At 39.3% G+C, this 23,085-nt stretch overlaps 1 long non-coding RNA gene and 1 pseudogene across 2 annotated transcripts; both read left to right on the top strand.

The window, feature by feature from the left end:
• Positions 1 to 594: 594 nt before the first annotated feature.
• Positions 595 to 9,600, top strand: LOC148337868 (uncharacterized). 2 transcript variants are annotated; one of them, XR_015842877.1, is made up of 3 exons: positions 595 to 974; positions 1,508 to 8,705; positions 9,239 to 9,600. It is a non-coding gene; the product is annotated as an uncharacterized LOC148337868 (long non-coding RNA). The 2 variants fall into 2 exon arrangements; XR_015842878.1 differs by having other exon boundaries at positions 9,207 to 9,600.
• Positions 9,601 to 19,513: 9,913 nt separating this feature from the next.
• LOC148337867 (E3 SUMO-protein ligase ZBED1-like) lies at positions 19,514 to 21,384 on the top strand (annotated as a pseudogene).
• Positions 21,385 to 23,085: the final 1,701 nt, after the last annotated feature.

Genomic DNA, 23,085 nt, shown 5'->3' with positions numbered 1-23,085 from the left:
TATCGCTATTGAATCTGGGGCTACACTTCCAAGTAAGAGGTTTGCCAGACTACATAAAAGTTAACGAAATGTGCTCTATCTTTTCACTTTATTGCTTGTCGTCATCACAGTTTATAGATAGGCATAGGCACACAGGTGGAGAGAAAATGGCCACCACAGGAGGCAGCTAAGTCATGGAGTCTTGCAGAGAGGTTAATGATGCGCTGGCTGTCATTCCCGAGGTAGAGATGGAGATAGGTCATACGCAGAGACTTGTTGACCACACAGAAAGACGGGTGTCAGAAAAGTGAGTGATGCATGTTACACTGAATGTTTCTGACAAGCTTTGGCAGTCGGGCGAAACAAGGACATGCAGCGTGATAACTAACTGACACATGAATATGTGAGGACAAGCCCGAGATGAGCTACCATGGTAGTGTTCTGTGTGTGTGACCAAACATGGCCAGTAAAGACCCAACACATGTCTTGCAGCCCCAAAGGCACATGGGCACTGCACATAACAATCATTGCTACTTTATAAGGGGATATATTGTTATACATTTTAACTTACATACATTTAAGTCTGCATTGACGTATGTAACCCAGTAGAGAAAACACCATTTTATTTTGAAAAAACATTTATTTTGTTAAGAGGAAGTGTATATCTCTCGTCTACTTGATTTCCTGTTTGGAGTGTCATTCATCTGATTATGACTTTCTGATTCGTCAAAGTCAAGTTGTCCCGCCTTCTCGAGATGCTATCTCGAGATTAGCTGTGTATATCGTTCTTTTACGCCTGGACGCCCTACTGAAAGGTTGCGTGACGATATCTAATGCTAATGTGCCGTTCGGTGAGTGAAATACTTAGTGAAGTTGATATAAATGTGACCAATAATAAAATGTTAATTGGGAAATGTTTTATCTTAAGTGTGGATACCAGTGAGAACTGAGGGTCTGTGACAAATCGACCGTGTTCGTACTTGAACGTCGTCTTGGTGAGTCGCCATGCACTTGCTATGGACTGTCGTAAAAACGTTTATGTGAGGCTAACGCTAAGCTAACGTTAAGCTAATGCTAATCGCGAGTGGAAATGTACTGCTTGTTTACAGTGAAAGAGTTGATTTTACTTGTTTTAAGGTCTTTCTAAAGCAAGGTTTATGTTGACAAACAAATGTATAACTGCTCATTTTGATGTAATATGAGTTAAAAGTGAAATGTTGAATTGACTCAGTTATGTTTGTTATACAATTATTTCTTTATTGAAGTGATTGATATGTAAACCATAAAACATGGTTATTGAGAAATTGGACATATTGAGAAATGTGTTTATTGTTAGCTCATGAGTTCATTTCATGTGTTACAATGACAATTTGGAAAACATGCATGTAAATTAATAACTGTTATAAATGTGATATTTAGATGCAGTATTTATGATAATTGAAAACTATAGAGCTATAGCGATTGATAAGACTGGAATGTGATGATAGACTTATTAGCTGCATACAATAATTTCATTATTGTTATGCAGGCTAGGTTTTTTGTCTTGGCATTAAACCAAGATCCGAAACTGAATGGATTCTCCTTTGATGGAGATGGCGAGCCTGAGCCCAGAACCACATCTGCGATAAAGGAACCACAGTCTTCACCAACTTCTTTGTGAACATCACGTGGTAACACACCTAATTACCACCACGACAAGACTTTTTTCCCCAAGACTACCGGAAAGAACATTGACTGACTTAAACAAAATATTACTGAGCTCAGTAGGACTTTGGGTTTATTATTTCTAATTTTTGGGATTTGTGATTTATTTTATGTATATGATGCCGGCTGTGAATTTGTAAATAATTGTTTTGTTTTCCATGTTAATACAGTTATTGTTGTTGCTCATTTCTGCCTCCAGCTATTTCATTCACACACCTATCAATTATCACTATTGTAGCCTTCGAGAATCTAGAGTCTGGTCCAATTTATTAAATATCAAACTAACACTATCTTTAAGTAATCGGGGGTTACAGTAAGTTTTGGCGAGCCAGCCAGGAGTATTTTCTCGTAATACATAAGCTCGAATATATTTCCAAATGGATATTATTGAACAGCAATCTGTTAAAATTCCAAACTCGGTGATTGTCATTGGAATAGCTGGAGATGAGCAATGTGATGAGGTGGTGGAATTCCTTAAACAATATGGGTCAATTGCAAGAGCCATAAAAGTAGATGATGTTAATTCCAAGTATTGCGGTAGCGTAATTGTGGAATACAACTCAGGAGCCGCTGTCGACTCTATTGATCCTTTGCCATTGATACATGTATCGGACAACGGGGTTAGCTCGAAGATACAGTCTCTTGCGAGTGTTTATACACAAAGTATTGGGAAAAACACAACGAAAGCATATCTTAGTGATATTCAAAACCTTGCCAAGATGAGTGGTAGAGACTATGCAGAAGTCCTGAAAGACATGATGTCAGAGATAAACGATTCAATTAGAGATCTTCCAGAACCATTCGAACAAAATTATTTACCTGACAATCCGCCTGTAACTCTGTCAGTAGAACCACAGCCCTCGGTAGTTGAGAGTAACATTGGAGGTGCACGGCAGACCGTTACTAACCGATCACTTTGCAAGCCAACAATTTCAGAACAAGATTTAAATCCCCCAGAAGTTCAACGTGTTGTAGTTGAACACATAGTAAAAAGAGATGACTTTTCAGGGCCACAATTCTCACAGAAGCTTAGAGCTTTTTCAGGAAAGGATCCTCGTCCTAATTATGAGCCAGATTATGATACTTGGCGCTCTAGTGTAGAACTAGTCATGACTGATCCCTCAGTGTCGCAACAGCAACAGACCCGGAAAATCATTGAGAGTCTTCTACCCCCTGCTGCTGATGTCATAAAGCACCTGAACCTCAACAGCTCACCTGCTGAATACCTCCAGTTGTTGGATTCAGCATTCGGAACAGTACAAGATGGAGGAGAACTATTCGCTAAGTTTCTTGACACATATCAAGATACGGGAGAGAAACCATCCTCATATTTGCAACGCCTACAAGGAGCTTTGACGCTCACTGTAAAACGGGGTGGTGCCGCTAGCGATGATTTTGAAAGACTGCTACTCACACAGTTTTGTCGAGGTTGTTGGGATAATTCCCTTTTAATAGACCTCCAGTTAAAACAAAAGAGAACAAATCCCCCAACGTTTGCTGACCTATTGTTCTTGTTGCGCACCGAAGAAGATCAACATGCTACCAAAACTATGCGAATGAGACAGCATCTGGGAAGTGCAAAGCAAAAGGTGACTTCTCATGTGCAAATAGCCGAACCCATCACTGAAAATGATAGCAACATTGCTACTCTGAATTCAATTACAAAAGAACTTTCAAGCCAAGTTGCAGAAATCCAGAGTCAGCTGGTGAAGCTAACTGCCAAAACACAGAAAAGAAAATCTCGAAATGCAAAGAATGTACCCGAACCGAAACAAGAGAAACTAAAACTGAAAGTGAATACAAAAGAACCCATTGGACAAACCAACAATACTCAAATGAAGGCACCTAAACCGTGGTATTGTTTCCAATGTGGTGAAGATGGCCACATAAAGCCAACCTGTGAAAATGAACCAAATGCCGCTTTAGTGGCAGAGAAGCGGAAAATTTTTAAAGAAAAACAAAGGAAGTGGGAAGCTGAAAACCCGTCAGCTACTACTGCACATTTAAACTAAGTATAGTCTCTGTTGAGGGGCAAATGGAGACTGTTGCCAGACAATCACGTCCCACGAAAGAAAAGCACAACGCTAACCTTAAACAGTCTTTGGCTAAGCAGCAAAAATGCAGCTTGCCAAAAGGCCTAGTTGGTTCAAAATGTACCGCTACCGTTAGCATTTCAGGTGTTAATGTTAACTGTCTTCTTGATTCTGGATCACAAGTGACCACAGTCACAGAGTCGTTTTTCAAACAGAACCTTCCAGAACAAACCCTTTATCCACTCTATGACCTTTTAGAGGTAGAGGGCGCTGCAGGACAGCCTGTACCTTATTTAGGTTACATAGAAATGACTGTTACCTTTCCAAAAGATATTTTAGGGACAGTGATTGATATACCAACGTTAGCTCTAGTTGTTCCGGATATACACCCAAATAGTCAGACACCATTGTTAGTTGGAATGAATGTTCTTGATGTTCTTTATGAGATTTATTTAGACGTCAAGACTATTGAGCACCTACCTGTTCCTTATGGGTTCAGAGCACTTCTGAAGACTCTTGAAATCAGACACATACAACACAAAGATGGCAACATTGGGTTTGTCACCCTGGCAGGAAAAACAACTGCTGTTGTCCCAGCTGGTCGCTGTGTCGTCCTGGAGGGATCTGCTAATGTTCACTGCACATCAGTTGATTCATGCGCTATAATTGAACATCCAACTCAATCTTCCCTACCAGGTGGCCTTTGTGTGAAGAGTTGTCTGATAACTCTTTCTTCCCGAGCTCCATACAAAGTTCCTGTTGTGATCACCAACGAGACAGACCAAGATGTGACCATTCCATCTACCTGCGTGATCGGAGAGCTTGGAGCGTTCCGTTGTGTTGTCTCGCAGCATAATGTCACAAATTCGACAGAGCCACCCATGAACAAAGAGGCGTCTCTGACTTTCAACTTTGGAGATTCCCCAATACCCCAGAATTGGAAGGAGAGAATAACCAAACAACTCTCTGATATTCCAGAGGTATTTGCTCACCATGACCTTGATTTTGGGTGTACTAGTAAAGTGAAACACTCCATCAAACTTCTTGATCCAACTCCCTTTAAGCATCGTGCACGCCCCATTCACCCCCAAGATCTGGAAGCAGTCCGTAAACACCTTCAAGAACTGCTTTCTGCCGGTGTGATAAGAGAGTCACAGTCACCCTACTCCTCTCCGATTGTCGTGGTGAGGAAGCGGAACAATGACGTCCGTCTATGTATAGACTTCCGCAAACTTAACTTGCAAACAGTTAAGGACTCATATGCTCTTCCAAACCTGGAGGAGACCTTCTCAGCGCTTTCGGGATCCAAATGGTTTACAGTCCTTGATCTCAAATCTGGTTATTACCAGATTGAAGTTGAAGAAGCAGACAAAGAGAAAACCGCATTTGTCACTCCACTTGGGTTCTGGGAATTTAACCGGATGCCCCAAGGTGTAACCAACGCACCAAGCACCTTTCAACGATTAATGGAACGTTGTGTTGGTGACATGAACTTGAAGGAAGTACTTGTATTTTTGGATGATTTAATCATCTTTTCAAGTACTCTTGAGGAACATGAACGACGTCTCATGCGAGTACTTCAACGTCTGAAAGAGTATGGACTGAAATTATCATCCGAAAAATGCAAATTTTGCCAAACAACAGTGCGTTACCTTGGTCATGTAATCTCAGAGAATGGTGTTGAAACAGATCCCGAGAAAATTCAGGCCTTAAAAACCTGGCCAAGACCCACAAACCTCAAAGAGTTGAGGTCCTTTTTAGGATCTTCTGGCTACTATAGACGTTTCATAAAGGGATACTCATCTATAGTGCGCCCACTTAATGACTTGACACGAGGATACCCACCATTCAGCAAAAAGTCCAAAGAAAAAGAATCTAATCATACCTATTATGATCCCAAACTGCCATTTGCCAGCCGATGGACACCTGACTGTCAAAGAGCTTTTGATTCCATCATTGAAAAGCTAACAACAACCCCGATCTTAGGTTTTGCAGACCCAAAGCTACCTTATTTGCTTCATACCGACGCCAGTACGACAGGTTTAGGAGCAGCACTCTATCAAGAGCAGGAAGGTCGGCTTCGGGCCATAGCATTTGCCAGTCGAGGGTTGTCCAGAAGTGAAGCACGCTATCCAGCTCATAAGTTAGAGTTTTTAGCGCTCAAGTGGTCAGTGACAGAAAAGTTTCACGATTATTTGTATGGTGGTAACTTTACTGTGGTGACGGATAGTAATCCACTCACATATATATTAACCTCTGCTAAATTAGATGCAACGGGATACAGATGGCTTGCTGCTTTGTCAAACTACAACTTTAAACTGCAGTATAGAGCAGGCAAACAGAATTGTGATGCTGATGGACTTTCCCGAAGTCCTCATGGAGATCTTGTCAATGATGCACAGTCAAGGAAAGAGCAAGAACGAGTGAGCCAGTTTGTTGAACGTCATTTAGCCGACAACGACATGTCAGAGCTTGTTGATACAGAAGTTATGCAAGCAATTTGTCAGAACCATCTCATTAAAGCCAAGAACCCCAATAACTACGGTGATGTCACACTTGTGGAGACATTTACCATCTCAGCAAGTGCAATCCCTGACGCCTACAGTTCCGAAGAATTACATGGTCTGCCAACACTTCCTGCTTTGTCCACCTCTGAAATTAAAGACCGACAAAGAGCTGACTCAACGATCAGTCAAGTGATTGCGCAGATCGAATTTGGTCAAACACCCCCTCCAACCTCCCGGAGGGAATTACCGGATCTTCCTCTCTTACTCAGAGAACTAAATAAATTGGAATTGCATGACGACGTGTTATACAGAAAACGACGAGATGGAGACCAAGTGACTTATCAACTTGTTCTTCCTGAAGAACTCAGATCATCTGCACTTCAGAGTTTACACAATGATATGGGCCACTTGGGTATTGACAGAACCCTTGATCTGATCAGAAGCCGATTCTATTGGCCTCGGATGGCAACAGATGTTGAGCACAAAATAAAAACATGTGATCGCTGTATCCGTAGAAAAAGTCCTCCTGAAAGAGCAGCTCCTTTGGTCAACATCACCACCATGCGACCGTTAGAGTTGGTTTGCATGGACTTCCTCAGTCTAGAGCCGGACAGCAGTAACACAAGTAACATTCTTGTGATGACAGATCATTTTACTAAATTTGCCCTTGCAGTGCCCACACCAAATCAAAAGTCCAAAACCGTCGCCAAGTGCTTGTGGGACCAGTTTATCGTTCACTATGGCATACCTGAACGTCTTCATAGTGATCAGGGTCCTGATTTTGAGGCAAAACTTATCAAAGAATTGTGTGAAATTTCTGGCATAAAGAAGATACGGACTACTCCATACCATCCACGGGGTAATCCTGTTGAAAGATTTAATCGAACGTTACTCAGTATGCTGGGAACTCTTGAAGACAAACAAAAGTCCCATTGGAAAGAGTATGTTATGCCCTTGGTGCACGCATACAATTGCACGCGCAATGATGTGACAGGATATAGTCCATATGAATTGATGTTTGGTAGGAAACCCAGATTGCCAGTCGATCTTGCATTTGGACTACCCTTGAACAAAGATCAGAAGATATCCCATTCACAATACATTCAAAGTCTCAAAACACGACTGGAAGAAAGTTACAAGATAGCTTCAAGAAATGCACAAAAAGTAGCAGATAAAAACAAGGCCAGATTTGATCGTAAAATCTCTGTCTCTGAACTTGAAATCGGGGACAGGGTTTTGGTGAGGAACGTGCGACTGCGTGGTAAGCATAAGCTTGCAGATAAATGGGAAACTGACATTCATGTTGTTGTGAAACGAGCAGGGAACTTACCGGTTTACACAGTCAAACCAGAGTCGAAGCAAGGTCCTTTACGAACCCTACACAGAGACCTTTTGCTTCCGTGCAGTTTTCTTCCTGTTGCCACAGCAGACCGACCTGAACCGACACCTGTTAGTCGTCCAAAAACCCGCCTAACGACTGCAACAGAAATTCCTGATGCTGATGAATCTGATCAACCTGACAACGATGTTATGATTCCATGGATTGATGATTCCCAATGCCAGGAGATTGCCAGATTTATCACTGTGCGTGACTATCCGACAACCCCAGATGCAACAAAATCCTTGGATACAACACCAACATTGGACAGAAACTTTCCTGAAAACATTGGAACTGAGAACCTGGATAACGGAAATGGAGATGGGGATGAAACTTTGGAAAATGTTCCAGATGCTATCAACAGTGAAGTTGAAAGTGGAAATTCCCCTCTGACTCCTGACATACCTGAGGAATCCAAATCACCTGCAAGTACTCCTGAGGATTCAGTTGAGGAACAAACTATTGACTTATCCAAGAAACTGGACTATGATGATCCTGTGACCACTCAACCATTGAGGCGATCAGAGAGAGATAGAAGACCGCCAATGAGATTAGACTATCCTAATTTAGGGAATCCCCTAGTGACAGTTGTAAAGTCTTTATTTCACGGTTTAACTTCTGCTTTCACCGACTCCCTAAATAATCCAAATGAACAATATTTGCGAAACATGCATCGGGACATGCATGGTATTTTACAGGGGAGGGTGTAACCCAGTAGAGAAAACACCATTTTATTTTGAAAAAACATTTATTTTGTTAAGAGGAAGTGTATATCTCTCGTCTACTTGATTTCCTGTTTGGAGTGTCATTCATCTGATTATGACTTTCTGATTCGTCAAAGTCAAGTTGTCCCGCCTTCTCGAGATGCTATCTCGAGATTAGCTGTGTATATCGTTCTTTTACGCCTGGACGCCCTACTGAAAGGTTGCGTGACGATATCTAATGCTAATGTGCCGTTCGGTGAGTGAAATACTTAGTGAAGTTGATATAAATGTGACCAATAATAAAATGTTAATTGGGAAATGTTTTATCTTAAGTGTGGATACCAGTGAGAACTGAGGGTCTGTGACAAATCGACCGTGTTCGTACTTGAACGTCGTCTTGGTGAGTCGCCATGCACTTGCTATGGACTGTCGTAAAAACGTTTATGTGAGGCTAACGCTAAGCTAACGTTAAGCTAATGCTAATCGCGAGTGGAAATGTACTGCTTGTTTACAGTGAAAGAGTTGATTTTACTTGTTTTAAGGTCTTTCTAAAGCAAGGTTTATGTTGACAAACAAATGTATAACTGCTCATTTTGATGTAATATGAGTTAAAAGTGAAATGTTGAATTGACTCAGTTATGTTTGTTATACAATTATTTCTTTATTGAAGTGATTGATATGTAAACCATAAAACATGGTTATTGAGAAATTGGACATATTGAGAAATGTGTTTATTGTTAGCTCATGAGTTCATTTCATGTGTTACAATGACAATTTGGAAAACATGCATGTAAATTAATAACTGTTATAAATGTGATATTTAGATGCAGTATTTATGATAATTGAAAACTATAGAGCTATAGCGATTGATAAGACTGGAATGTGATGATAGACTTATTAGCTGCATACAATAATTTCATTATTGTTATGCAGGCTAGGTTTTTTGTCTTGGCATTAAACCAAGATCCGAAACTGAATGGATTCTCCTTTGATGGAGATGGCGAGCCTGAGCCCAGAACCACATCTGCGATAAAGGAACCACAGTCTTCACCAACTTCTTTGTGAACATCACGTGGTAACACACCTAATTACCACCACGACAAGACTTTTTTCCCCAAGACTACCGGAAAGAACATTGACTGACTTAAACAAAATATTACTGAGCTCAGTAGGACTTTGGGTTTATTATTTCTAATTTTTGGGATTTGTGATTTATTTTATGTATATGATGCCGGCTGTGAATTTGTAAATAATTGTTTTGTTTTCCATGTTAATACAGTTATTGTTGTTGCTCATTTCTGCCTCCAGCTATTTCATTCACACACCTATCAATTATCACTATTGTAGCCTTCGAGAATCTAGAGTCTGGTCCAATTTATTAAATATCAAACTAACACTATCTTTAAGTAATCGGGGGTTACACGTACATATGAATATACTATCTGTTTTCAATATTTCTCTTTTTATTTTTCCAAAACAACACTCTGCTCAGTCGCCCGGACCATCTTTGAATCTCTCTACAGTTAGCTTGCTGTGCATTTGTTTGGTGGTCTGAAGAGTGGATGGGACCCAGCTGCAGGAGCTGTCAATCACTTTGCCAAGAGATGAGATTGGGATGTTCAGAGGACACAGCACCTATCTGGCACTGCAGATAAGAGTGCTGAAAGGAGATGTTTGTGTGTATGTGTTTGCTTTATTTTTTTGTAAAATAATATGACTAACTCCAACGGAGGTTGATGTTGAGAAAAGTTGATGGAGGCCTATTGGTTGTTAAAAAGTTTATTTGTTCATATGTGGACATTAAACAGATGTTCATAGACTCATGCTAAAAATTCTAAATCGTTTGGAAGTTGTTGGACTTTTATTTAGTTTGATGGACAAAACAATAGGTGTTTGAGCACACCTGTCCCATAGAGGCTCTCTGACTGCCCAATGGCTGCATATATTTCGCTACGACATTACATTGACGGACAAATGTCGTCATCATATTAAATGGTGAGAAAAAGGATCAGCGCCAGCTGACTTTTGTCTTCACCTTCGAGGACCATTTCTAAAGGTCCCGCCCGAGCCACCTCGGTACCCTCGGCAAGTTTCTTCTTTGGCAGCGCCCTCTGTTGTTCATTATACACACACCGAGCAAAAAGAAAAAGAGACCAAAAATAAGAAAAATATTACTACAAATAATAAACATTGTCTATTATGCATGTGCAATTCTATAATATATATTTATTTTTATGTGCATATTAAATTGAATATTTGAATGTAATTTGAATATTAGTTAACAATCTACTGCAGTTTATAATGTGATGGCATGTGGTAGTAATACTAAAGTTGAGAGGATTTATACCATTAATTCAAATAACAAGAACAACAATTATAATAATCAAACTAATACTCATAACAACCATGTGTGATGCCGAGTTTAAAGCAATCCACATACTTTAGATGACGTTAACTAACACAACATCCAACTAAGATTAAAAACCTGACATATGAAGGGAAAATAGCAGAAAAAAAAAACTAGCCTGTCAAATGTAAACGCTGTCAACAAACAATAAAAGCTAACATTAGGCCATTACAAAGTAGATGCCATATTATATATCTCTACAAATTATTTTATCCACATAAAAATAAAAATGCACTGATTAGCGGTGACCATCAAGTTCATCAGAGATGCCAAGGCGGCACAGGAAATTAGTGGGGCGGAGATCAGGTGCCTGTCGTCAGGACTTATTGGAAACAATGTTTTCATATTACAGTAATTGGGCATTGCTTTGAATTTAAATCTATAGTCATACTGTCTTGTAATGTAATTAAATTAGTAGTGATGATTTATTTTTCTCATTTAAGGTTTTGCAGAGTTTACAGCTTTGACCCTACAATCATGTGACTTGACCTTCGCCCTGTATGATCAATGCAGTTTTCAAGCAAAAATGGCAGAAAGTGATGATTTGAGTCTGAAAACCCCAGTGAAATTGGAAGGCACAAGTGTTCTGATTTAATGAGAGTGGTAAGCAAGATGTGTGCAAGAGTTGCCACATGAAGGTTAAATACTGTAGCAATAGCACCATTCTATGTAAGCACCTTTCTAGAAATCACCCTGAATTGCTAGCAAAGGCATTTGAGCCAATTCAAACACAGCTAGATACTGAATTTGACTGCAAGCTTCAGGCTCCCCGCAGGCTCAGAAAATTACCATACCGTGGCTAAATTTATTTGCAAAGACTTAAGTCCACATTGTGTGGTCGAAATCTACGCTACACTAAAAAAAAAAAAATTGCTGTCACAACATCGCTCAAGTCAATGATGAGGGATGCCTTGAATTGTGATCGCTGGACATTGAGAACTACTGAGAGTACCATTTCACTATTTAAACAAAGATTTGTCACAGATATCTCACATTTTACTGAGGAGGCAAATTCTAAGTAGTCACATGGAAAAAAAACGGTGTGATCTAATATCTGAAGCTTTGAGTGGGAAATAACAGACAAAGACAAAATCGTCATCACAAATAATTTCACCAACATAGTTCAAGCTGTGGCGTTAGTGTCGGTGATGCATGACAGTGTTTTTGCACATTCCCTCAATCTTGCTGCACAAGCAGCTACCAAGCCCAAATCTGTTTCACACCTGCTCGTTAGATTAAGACATAACTGTCATTTTTCCATCGGAGTAGTATGCCAGCTTCATACTAAAAGAAACACAGAAATGACTCAATCTTCCTGTCCACAAACTGGTAACTGCTGTGGGGATTTGGTGAAATAGCTCTCCAGATAAGCTAGAGCGTTTTCTGGAGCATCTAGAAGCCACCTTGCCAGCCTTGCTTCCCTCAAGCGCCTCCAACTGGTGCAAAATGCTGCTGCTCGTCTTTTAACTGGATATCGAAAGATGGATCACATAACCCCAATTTTGGCCTTTCTTCATTAACTCCCAGTGCACTTTAGGCTTCGCTTTAAGATACTTCTGTTCGTCTTCAAGTCTTTAAATGGCCTCGCCCCAGCATACCTCTCTGAGCTCGTCCACCCCTACACACATGCCTCAGGTCTGCAGACCACATGCTGCTGGAGGTACAGAGGACTAAGCGCAGCCTCAAGCGGGGATCGTGCCCTTTCTGTTGCTGGTCCTTCCCTATGGAATGACCTCCCATTAAATGTTAGGCTAGCCCCCTCTCTGTCCACTTTTAAAACTCATTTGAAGACACATTTTTATCCTTTAGCTTTTGACTCAACATGGGGCTGTCGCTGTTCTGCTGTTCTTCTTGTATCTATTGTTTATGGCTTTTAATTTGTGTTGTAATTTCCCACAAATTTATACTACACCATATGGAAAGTGCTTTGTAACAGCTCCAGCTGTTGTGAAATGCGTTTTTTAAATCAAATTGTATTGTATTGTATTGTATCTGAGGTTTACAGGAAGGAGAGTGATCTCTCTACATTGACTGAGGGAGACATAACAGTGGCAGATGATGCAGCAAAGGCTCTTCAATCTCTAGAAGCGGCCACACTGGTCATGTCTGAAGCAAATACTCCAACTCTCTTCTCAATTGTGGCATCTCTGCATGCTCAGCTCCCGTGTGAAATGACTGGCGCTCCTATCGTTTGCCTTTCACATCTAAGCTATCCGTATTAAGTATCATTCTAATTGTCAATAATTAATATGACATACATATGGTTTGTCCAAACACTGTCCAGTACATCTTTTCTCAAAGCACTTAAACTATTAAACTGTATAATTGACTATCCTGTGTCAGGTAACAATGAATGTGCAAACCAGAAGAATTTAACTAAGGCCACCAGGACTCCAAATACAGCAAAACTTGAAAATTCTATGCACTTGGGCATGGAATTGTCTACAGATCCACCTCCAACGTTTTACTTTTGAGTTGATAGAGAGTTTTGTCCTTGTAAAGGCCATTCGTTGATTTCTTTCCCTGTTGGACTGCTGTCGTTGTAGGTGTTTGGCACAAAGTGAGAAAAATATAAATGAACACTCTGCAAGGTTTGTAATGACTGCAAAGTAATGAATTGGAATGATTAGGGAATCCACAGATTGTATGTGTACAAAAGCAGCACCTATTTACTATGCACCTCGCATGTCAAACTGTCTGCTTTTTGTGTGGAATCGTGAAATCACCCGTGCCCACGTGTCTTGCTTAACATTGTCAAACAGAACCAAATTCAAGTAAGGACAAGTGATGCTTTTGAAGAGGAGCATGACAAGAACATAACCGAAGATGAGAGAGAAATATTGAACAGAAGAGAACATGTTAAGCCTTCCCACCCTTCGCTGTTCCACTCCTTGTGCGCATACTTACACTTCCATATCAGAGAATCCATAAGGCTGTTAGATGTTGTGATTTGCATTGATTTAAAAATGACGGGGCTGGCTTTCCTGGACTCACATCAATGAGCTTCACTTGTTGGAATTAAAAAGGTGGTGTGGCTTCACCATAACTTGATTTACAGCTGAGGATTCTTCGCCCGGAATTGGTCGTATTATAATATTCTGGTTATACGTTTTGGTCACTCATCCGCCACCGACCCAAAGAAGAACTTGACTCAGTGCCCCGGGTTTGATCAGCATTAAGCCTAAGTCAAAAGCACGCTTTTCTTCTTAAAGTAAAAATCGGGTGGGTTAAACAATAAAGCATGTCTTTTGCCAAAATTGAGGTATCGTACAACAAAATGCTGGGTCAAGTCAAATGTATGGTAAATCGCCAGCTAACAAGAGCAGTACTGTTTGTATTTTCTTTACTAGGTAAGCTCGTGTTCTTACAATGAATGGAAATGCAATTGATGCATTCTTGCCCCAAAATTAATTGTTTTTATTTTTTTTTACCAGTGTATGGTAAAAATTAAATATAATCTAATATAAGTGAATGAACAAAAACCATCATAAGGAAACACAACACTTAAATAATGATGCTAACTATTTTCGTTGATTTAATTTATAGCACTCCTCCATTAAAAATTGGTCCTTCTGTATAATAAATTAATAAAAAATAGATTTTGTCCTTATATCTGTTTCTAATTTATTGTTTGATCACAACATAGCAATTCAAGGAAACTCATCTTTTTGTGTTCCAAAAAAAAAATCATAAAGTGGGACGTAACATTGTTATTTTAAAAAAGGTATTCGCCCCAAACTTCTTTTGATCATCAGTTTTGATTGTCTCACTCATGCTATCAAAGCGAGTCTGTCTAATAAAAAGCAAAACAACACACACGCACAACATAGTTACAAAACTCAAGAAGAGTACAGGGTTTACTTTTCGTGTATAACAAATACTTCCAATAACTCTCCCTTTAGCATGTTTCGCGTATCTCAGGAGCCATTCTGAACGTTTAGCGCATAGATGTCAAACTTCGGTCGTGGAGGGAGGTTTCCTGAATGTTTCTCATCTCTCCCTGCTGCAACACACACCTGATTCAAATGATCAGCTATCAGCAAGCTCTGAAGGACCCTGATAACAATCCTGACCATTTGACTCAGGTGTGTTGCATCAGGGAGAGATGGAAAACATGAGGAAACACGACCGGAGATTGACAATTTTTAAGTTGGGAAAAAGTTCAACTGGCTTTTGCATTCTTTCAATCTGATCGCTTCTGGCATCTGTAATTGGGTGAAGGTATTGTACGTAGGTGCAACTTCCACTTTACGACAACATGTCAAGTGGAAACGGCTATTTATTGATTTATTATTGATACATGATATGGTATATGTATTGTAAATATATACATGCAAACATATACATGTATGTCATATATATATATATATATAATTGACTGGGACAAAAATGATATGATCTGTCATAATAGGACACTTTGATTTGATTAATAATAACCCAACAAACTTTGCCTGTAACTTTTTTCTCTATAGCAATAGATGTAGTAAAATTGGCTGTTTGTGTTTTCATGGCAGCTTTATTAAACACTCAAATTTGATCCCTTGAATCAATGTTTTTTTTCCAACTGCCAAAACATTATTACTGAGCCCATCTTCAAAATTTGTATAAGCTCTGTCGATATTACTTGATGATAGTGACTGTTTTTACTGCAGCGAATATAAAGGATCTAAAACGCAGGGGACTCCTTTCCATGTTATAATAAGTAACCTTGCTCACAGTGTCATTTCAAAGTTGTCTCCTAATGAGATGGAAAAACACTTTCAGATGTGTGCACAAAGGAGTGGAGGCATAAAATCATAAAAATCATACATTTCTTGTTAAGGTCTGTTCTTCAAATTATTTCATTCAGTCTAAGAGTATGTCAGTGTTTGTCTAATTGCCACAGGTAGCAGAGACAGTCACTCATTATTTGTGCTGTAAAGGGGAGTAATGATGAAAATAGAGGTGTTAAGTTGTTTGTTCGTCTATGAATTGTAATATTTTAGTAGAGACACATGACTGAAATAAGAAAAAAAACTGATTGGGTAACAACCGGGCTATCTTGTATTTGTTGGTCAGCAATGGCATATAAAGAAAGGTTTTGCTGGCTATTACCCAAAGTGTGTAAAATTAATCAAAGTTGACACACGTTCCTATTTCCCAGGAGCTGGGGCCATGCACAGCTGGCGTTGTCGGAAGCCCGGAGGCTATAGTGCTCGCCCCTGTGGTGCCCTGAAGGCAGGACGCACCCTGCTGCTGCCCTACAGGCCACAAGATGTCTGGCAAAAAAGGCCAAAGATGGGGGCGTGTGCGCACGTCTGTGTGTCATGATGAACTCGTGGACTTCTGCATTTTTACATACTCATGAACAATGGCGGAATACAGTACATTTTTCTAGTCTCTTTTATGTTATACCTTAAATCATGCTAAAATTATGTTTGAGATTGTCTATGATTTTTTTTTTTAGTATCGGTGAATAAAAAAGGAGACTCGCGTGTGTGTAGGGGTGTGTGTGAGGGTTTAAACAAATACTCAGTGCTCCGCCTGGTGACTGAAGTAGGGATTTGGATGTCTAATTCACAAACACATACACACACATAAGCACACGCGCACGAGCACACGAGGTTTTAACACGCAGAACAAAACAGTTTTTCAGATGGTGGTAAGGCTATTCATCAAACAATTGAGTAAGGAAAACAATGTGCTACAACACAATTTTCTCAGGATCATCTTTAATATACATCTTCAGTTACAAGCTTGACACATCATTAAAATAAAGGACTGCCCAGAAAGTAGGAGAACAATAACAATATTGAAAGCTTGAAAAGAAATAAAATTGGGATTGGGATTTCTTCTCCGTTTGAAATGAGCATCTAATGGTTTCTTGAGAAAAATAAAGTTTAAAGGGCATTTCCTGATCAGTTTCAATATTTGAGACAACAGAATGATTTGTATTAAATTACTCAGTAATATAAAAGAAAAAAGAGAGGACAACAAAAACACCTATGATTACATTACATATAAAATGGGAGGGTAAACTACAATTTATTTTCATTTTGAATCAATCTAATAACTTTATAAATATATATATGTATATATATATATATATATATATATTTTGCCCCTAGGTATGAGTGTGAGCCTGGATGGTTGTTCGTCCCTCGCCTACTGCCCAAAGACAGCTGGGATAGGCCAAATAAAGGGGGCTCACACTATTCAGTCTTCCTAGTTCTCCTATAGGATAGCCTATTTCCAAGTAACTGAAGTGTTAGGTAAACTTCAGATATAGGAGGCTAAAAATGGGTCCACAAGAATCAGCCTTTCTAAAGCTGAGTTCATGATTCTCTCCTTTGGATCAAGAACAATGTCCTGCCAAAAGTGGATGAGTATCTCAGATCTTTGATCACAATTACATTATTCAGCTACTGGTTCTTTCTCAATCTGAAGTTTGCATTACACACACAGACGCAGCATGCATTCGCATAAGGAATGGGTATCAATCAAAAATTTGCGACGCCATTACTAATTTAAACACCTTCCCTCCCATATCGGTTCCAGATGATGTTTCCCATCCCAATTTTATAATATCAGTTAAGCTAAATAAAAATTGCATTACACATTAGCACACATCTATGTTTATTTTTCAGCTTTGGTATTTTTCCACGTGAATCTTTTTTTTTTTTTTTTTTTTACAAGAAAAATGTAAAGAAGAAATAATTTCCATTTGAAAAGAACAGTAAAAACAAATCACTGCAACCACTGCTTCTGTGTGTACTGAGGACTCATCCATCCATCAATTTTCTTTCATTTATCTGGAGTTGGGTCACGGAGGCAGCAGCCATAGCAAAGAAGCCCAGACTTCCAACTCCCCAGCCACTTTGTCCATCACTTCCGGGGAATCCCAAGATATTCCCAGGCCTGCTGGGAGACAAAGCCTCTCCAGCGTGTCCTGGGTCGTCCCCAGGGCCTCCTCCTGGTGGGACAGTTTCTTATTTTTTAAATTCTGTCAGGAACATTACAGCAGGACTGTGCATAGCAGTGTTTTACAGTATATATATTCCATATTAATGATTCAAAGAATAAATCACTAATTACTATTTACTGAGCAGTGACCTTTCAACAATGCACATTGCACACATATATGCGCACGCATATATTTTTAAATAAATGCAGCCTCCTGATCCTTTAAGGGCTAATGGTCATTTTTATGTGAAACCAGTATATGTAAAAATATTATTTACCATAGCTGCACTTGTATTTCAACAACTATTAATTACGATTACAAAGCATGACAGTAACGACACAGTGCAGTGACATAGTTTTTCTGAACCACTTATCCTCACTGGGGTTGCAAGTGTGCAATAAAGTTGTCATTGGTTGTAGTCTGCTCATTATTGGACGTCATACTCTGGCAATGAAACTTAATTTTGTGATGCTGTTAGCCACAAGTAGAGTTCCACTGAAGCGTCTGGAAGCTGTGCATGTCGCCGAATTTCCATGATGAATAAAATACAACAGTTCCAAACTACCGTATTTTCCGGGCTCCGAGCTCCCGTCACAATTTTGTTTAAAAAAGAAAAAAAAAAAGAAAAGAAACGACAACAAGACAAGTTGGAAAAGGGCTCTTTTTATTTTGAATTTCAATTACTTTTATGGCCACTTTTACCACTGTGTCAATTTTTGTCTTGTTTTGGATCAAGGGCAACTCATAATATAGCTTTGTAGAATGTTTCCACAATTTTAGTACTCACACCAAACTAATCTAATTTGATGGAGCAAATGTCATTGAAAACGTTACTGAATATTGAATTGACCTGTTGGGAAAAAATTTCCACCTGGTCTAAAAGGGACATCATATCAGACATTTTTGAGGGGGATTTTGGGAGTCATGCCTTTGTTTGTCCGAGTCATTTGTTGTGGCGATCTGCTTCTTTCAAAGAGTCATGTTCGTAATGATTTTTGTTGAGTCCAATTACCATTCATTTTACAGCATCTGTACTCAATTACTGCCTCGTGATTTTATTTTTTTCCAACTGGCCTTCAGCATTTTTTTAGGTTTCTTTTGCGCGAATGCTATCTTAGTCTGGGTTTAATGGCCAGTATCCTCTTTATTGATGTAGACTCTAACCTCCTTTGTACAGAGTGCCTTATTGTTTGGGTAGTGGGCAACGAACCTTTGGAAATCAGAGTTACAAGAGGTGGAAGACTCTTGGCTTTAAAAGACTCCCCAATGTTGCTGTCACGTTTGTCCAAAATCATTCATCATCATTAACATGTGCAACAATACTGTATCATTAATTGCTGAAAAGCAGTGGCATCACTAGGCCTATTTTAAGGGAGCTGAATACCCCCCAAAAATATTCATAAAGCCGCCTAAATAATATATTTTTTTAATATGCATAGTTTACCCTTAGCAAAATGTCAATATAAGGTGGCCTGAATGTAAACTTAAAAAAAAAATCACGTAACCTCTCACTATTTACAGGATATGACCATATAGCTGTCAGTTTCCATTCATTTCATAGATGAGGTTGGAAAGCAATCCAAAATCCATTCCACTTCTTTATATAAACACCCTTATGATGGAAGATCCTGTTCATCTTTGTGCCTGCAACCTAGCTTGTATTTGATACATCTGGAAAGATAAATAGTACATAAAGGAATCGCCCACACAACTGAGACTGCGGTCTTTAATTTGGTGAGCCCTATGGTTGTGAAAATACAGTAATCAAAATTAGCATTTATGTTTCTGTAGATTATAAATAAAAAGGTCACAATGATATGCCGAGCACTGAGGTCAGAGTTGCAAATTTTTTGCTTTGATGGCTGTCTTTGACATAAACACAAATTCCTCTGCCCCTGGTTTTTCCCGGATGATGCTTCTCTGTCAGCACATGCACACGGGAAGCCTTCCAGCTGGAACAAAGAGCCAGGAACGTCTTCCCAAAGCCACGACTGAGTGTGACAATATCTCGATATGGCGATAGATCACGATATTTTGTCTTCTGATCGATTAACGATTCGCCTCTGGCAAGTATTGATATTTTAAATGAATATAAATTCTCCTTTATTGTTCGTTGAGCAATTACTTGGCGGTCCACGAGGTGTGTGCCTCACTGGAGCAGCGGGGAAGCGGAAGTCGCCAGGTGAAGAAGACAAATAATCGGAGAAAACATGGCTGAAGCAACTCAAATCATACGTGCTTCAAATCCATGAAATGCATGAAACCCACACTGACACGTGCATTGCAGAAGAACTTCAGAAAGCATTGGACGAGTGGAAGAATGACACAAAAAAGCCTGTCGTTGTGACCAATAATGCTTCTTATATGACTGTAGTCATGGACCTAACTGGCCACCATTACGTACCAAACCTTGCATCACAGCATGCTGTGAATGTGCCCACAGTCACCACACTTCTTGCATTGGAATAGTGCCTCGCAGATGTTCTCCGGGTTTCTTGAGCAACAAGCAGCCATCACTGCTGCTCTTTTATCACCTCAGGTAAGAAAGTGTAGCAATTTAAAGGATAATTAATTACATTGTGCATATCGTAAAGTAAATATTTTTTCTTGAACGATCAATTTAATCATCGGTTATAACAGAAAAACATTGCAATATTTTTTTCTCATATCTAAATTTGTATACATTTTAATGTAAATATTTTAAACGAGAAAAGAACAGGTAAAATTTAATATACAACAACACACATTAAAATCATATTTTTTTTCACTTCACAGTACTAACGCTGTCAGTCTTCCACTACAAACTATTTCACTTAAAAAGATAAATATACATAAGTTTTTTTTCTTTTTTTATTTTGCTGTGTTTTTAGGGTAAGAAAGAATGTGACTGACTGCTCACTGACAGAGACTGACATATCAAATGCAGAAGAGATGGTGAAAGCACTCAAGTAAATGCTTGTGGCAACAAACATCATGTGCAAAGAAAAGAGCCCCACCATTTCTATCATTGCCCCACTTCAAGCTCAGCTGTTAAGTAACACCACTAGCACTGTTGAAGATTCACCTCTGGCTCGAGAAATCAAGAATGCCATTCATCAAGATCTCCCCAAGAGGTATGAGTCAGTGGAGGAAAAATATCTTCTGTATGTCATCATCCCCTGACCCAAGATTTAAATCTCTGCTGTTTTTGTCACCTCAAGATGTGCAAGATATTGATGCAAGACTACTGTCAAATGCTATAGCACTGAAGGACAATGCACAAGACTTTTGGGAGCAAGCACAAGGGGAGGATGAGGACTGGAAACAACTAGGAGGGCGGCTTTGCAAAGGGTCCAAAAAGGAGAAAGTCTGCTCTTGTGGCCCTGCTGGGACAGCCTTTCAAAAATAATACATCAACACAGATAGAGTCAACTGTTGCAATTTCTGAGAGGAAGATCAAGCAATACCAAGATTTTCAGTCTCTTCCATTAACGGAGGATCCTCTGCTGTCTTGGAAAAGTCAAGAGCATTTTGACACTCTTCTGTCCAAGCTGGCACAAATGCAGTTGTACATTTCTGGGACCAGAGTTGCAACTAAAAGAGTTTTTTTCAACTGGTGGGGACATCATCAGTGTTCAGACAAGTCTAGTCACGCCTGAACATGCTGACCAGCTGCTCTTTCTTAAGAAAAACATGGGCATACCTGTCAAACAACCAGTGAATGACTCAGCTTTACAGAAGTTTCTCTGAAAAGGTTTATTATAACTTCAATGTTCAAGTTCAAAAATTTCCATTTTATGTTTAAAAATTAGCTTTTTGAAGCACACAATTTCTGAAGAATATTAATGGTGACTGCGATTGGCTGGAAACCAATCCAGGGTGTACACCGCCTACTGCCCAAAGATGGCTGCAGGCTCCAGCACACCCACGAACCTTGTGAGGAGAAATGGCACAGACAATGGATGGATGAATATTTGTTGGATTTTATTTTATTATTGTCTTCTACATTTCCCTTTTTCATTTTAAATGTGCAGGTGGAGGCCTTGCAGTAGATTTGCACTGTGCAGCAATGTTACACAGAAATTGTCACTTGTTTATAAACAGGACAGAACAGATATGTTACTGACTGTATGTTGCACTACAATAGTGTTTACGACGCTGATATTTTTACAGACATTTTGAAATAATAAAGAGTTTCTGTTAAGAACACACACATTTGTTAACAAACGTTTGCACTTGAATTTGTACATCAGTGATGGTACAAAATAAAATATTTTTTAATTGAAAAATCAACACAGTGCTTGGTCGTAAGTGACCGGGAAAAGAGAGAGTGGAGCGAGTGCTGCTCCTATTTGATGACAACCATGGACATACAAAAACCATGTGAAGTTGAGTTCACTGACGAATGGCTCTGTAATCCTTCCATAGTAGACGCTACAATATGTTAGGGTACCACAACAGCACATCGGGTTAAAAACAAAATGACAAGCCCTACGTCAGGAATGAAATCAGGCATCAGCCACAATGTGCTGTTCTGCATCGTGCGTCTGCAAATAATTTAATTAAAGATATACTTAAATTGATTATAGATTAAATAATTAAATAATAAATAAATGTGAAATTAAATAAATAAAACACATTTTGCAGCAGTTCTACAAGGCAAGGGTAGTTGTATGCAAGAGCTCAGCATGAAGATGGGTCTCGGGAAGAAACTGTTTTTCAGTCTGTTAGTCTTCTTTTGGATGCAACTGTTGCGCCTGCCAGACGGCAACAGGTCAAAGAGTTGGGAGCTTGGGTGAGTATTTTCCTGATCGATCTTGTGAGCTCTGCTGAGGCTCCGGGTGGTGTAGATGTAGAAGTCAGCAACTCAAAGAGCCATTTCACCCTGTTTCATATTGACAAGAAAACACAGGAGCCACAAAACGCTTTGAGCATCAAAAATATGGAGTAAACCAAGTAAGTACTCTCAATTGAGATGTAATAATGATAATCGGGCCGGCCCACACATTTCATGTGCCCCTTTTAAAACAGGTCTGGGGACGTGTCCGCAGCAACACGCAATGAAAGTTAAAGAATGTATACACTTTTTATTTGGTCATCACATGTAAAAAGAGAGCAGAGCACTTCCAATCCCATCACTTCAAACTTCATTGTGTGGTGCTCTTCTTCATGGTAAAAACCATCCGAGCTGCTTTTAATTACAGCATTCTTTACTACATTTACATCGTTTGCCAATGGCACGCATAATCATTTTGAGCAGTTATTCTCAAACTTTTTGCATCAAATTAAGTACCACTTCAAAAGATACTCAGCTCTCCAAGTACCACCATAAAGGTCACAGTTAAAATAAAGTTGTCATACTAAGCAAGTGTGTTAATCAAAACCAAGAGACTTTAGTCCCAAAATAATTATTGTTAGCGTCATTGTGTTATGTACAGTTTGAACTTAAAC

This window comes from Idiotropiscis lumnitzeri, chromosome 4 (assembly GCF_059441095.1).
Source record: "Idiotropiscis lumnitzeri isolate Australia: NSW breed Sydney's pygmy pipehorse chromosome 4, RoL_Ilum_1.0, whole genome shotgun sequence".
Taxonomy (NCBI): domain Eukaryota; kingdom Metazoa; phylum Chordata; class Actinopteri; order Syngnathiformes; family Syngnathidae; genus Idiotropiscis; species Idiotropiscis lumnitzeri.
The sequence above is the reverse complement of the archived record's forward strand: the minus strand, read 5'-3'. Positions and strand labels throughout refer to the sequence as shown.